Here is a 1,721-nt window from a genome sequence, read left to right as displayed (position 1 = left end):
GAACCAATTTCCCTCCATCCCACCTTCATCACTATCATTACTCTACTAAGAGGAAGTCATAAAACAGTTCTCTGAATTATTTACATCTAGGTCTTTAAGAAAAGACTGTGCTCCATATGCCCAGGCAGTTTACCTAGTTTCTTTGCACTGGGATTAAAGCCAAAGCCCCAGTTCTGAGTCAAGAGCCCATTTGCTTTCCTTTGCAATTGCTCTTAAACTCTTCCACTTTGAGGAGGGATGGCTGTAATCTGAGTTAAGATTGGCATTTTCTTCGGAGTTTTGGACATAGTATCATCATAGAGCACCCCAACATCCTTTCTCATCCTCATTTTTAAAGCTGCCATAGTTTCACTATAATTATTAGCAGATTCATTTGTCAAATTAGCTAATCTGTTGCTGGACAAAGTGCAAAGCCCACAGAGAATGGAGAACAACAAAAGGGGAGCCCAGGGAAATTCTTCCAAAGTCCAATCTCAAGTGCAGCCAGCTTGCCTCTAAGAGCATTTAAGCCATGAGGACTTTGCAAAGTTGAGCAGGCTTTTTGACACTTTGGCTATCTTAGTGTTAAGAAATGTTTTGCTTTTCTTTTTTTTCTTCTCTCTCTCTCTCTCTCTTTGCTTTTTGTTTGTTTGTTTGGTTGGTTGGTTGGTTGGGTTTTTTTGTTTTTGCAGTAAAACACATGTGCTTTCAGGAGAGAGACTACGAGGGTAAAAGTATCACTCCCAGAGGAGATGGCCATGCTACAATCCCTTCTCCATTCTCCTTTTGGAATTTTAGGCATGTATGTACATGTGCCAGGGTTGATTTTCAAGCTGCCAAGTGTGGGACTCAAACCATGGTCAGCCATGTTGGAGTCCAGCACTTTAACCACCATGCCACCTGCTGGCCTCAAGAAATGTTTTTCAGGGACTAGCAGTTGGCATAATGGCTATGTCACTGGACTCCCACGTAGTCGACCGCAGTTTTAGTCTTGGACCCGGTGGCTTAAACTCACGCCGGGCACGTATGCATGCGTGCCCAAGATCCTGAGGGGAAAATGGAGGAGAAGGGTTTGTAACGTGGCCATCCCCCCTTGGGGATGATTTCTCACTTTCTGTCTCTCTGTCTCTCTCTTTCTGACGAGTGCATGCGCTGTATAGCTAAAACCTCTAAAAAAAAAAAAAAAAGACGCTTTTCAAAGGAAGCTAAAAAGTGATAGGAAGGGCTTGAAACAAATCTGTTGCTCAGTTGTGTCTATAAAGCAGTGCTTCTTCTTCTTTTTTTTTTTTTTAGACCACAGATTAGTTTATTTTTAACACCCATCATGCCATGAATTCATAGGGAATAGGTTCCAGTAGCTCAGGCTCCTTTCCATTGGTTCTCACAAAGTGTGCTTCTCTGGGTGGAGCAGGCTGGTGCTTTAGTTGAACCCAGGTACCTTTCTCTTTGGCTTCTTTCTTTTTCTGGTCATTTTCCTTCACACATTTTAGGAAGCTATCTCTGCCCTTAGAAAGCTTCACATGCTCAATACGCACATTGATTCTCTTGGCAAGAATCTTGCCCTTAACTTGTTTGTTCACAACAATGCCAACAGCATGCTGGGTAACATTGTAGACTCTTCCAGTTTTGCCATGGTAATATTTGTGGGGCGTTCCTTTTTGAACAGTACCCATTCCCTTAATGTCTACAATATCACCTTTCTTGTAAATTCGCATATATGTTGCCAAAGGAACAACTCCATG

Source organism: Tupaia chinensis, unplaced genomic scaffold, assembly GCF_000334495.1.
Source record: "Tupaia chinensis unplaced genomic scaffold, TupChi_1.0 Scaffold000251_1, whole genome shotgun sequence".
Classification (NCBI taxonomy): Eukaryota; Metazoa; Chordata; class Mammalia; order Scandentia; family Tupaiidae; genus Tupaia; species Tupaia belangeri.
Note: the sequence above shows the minus strand (reverse complement) of the source record.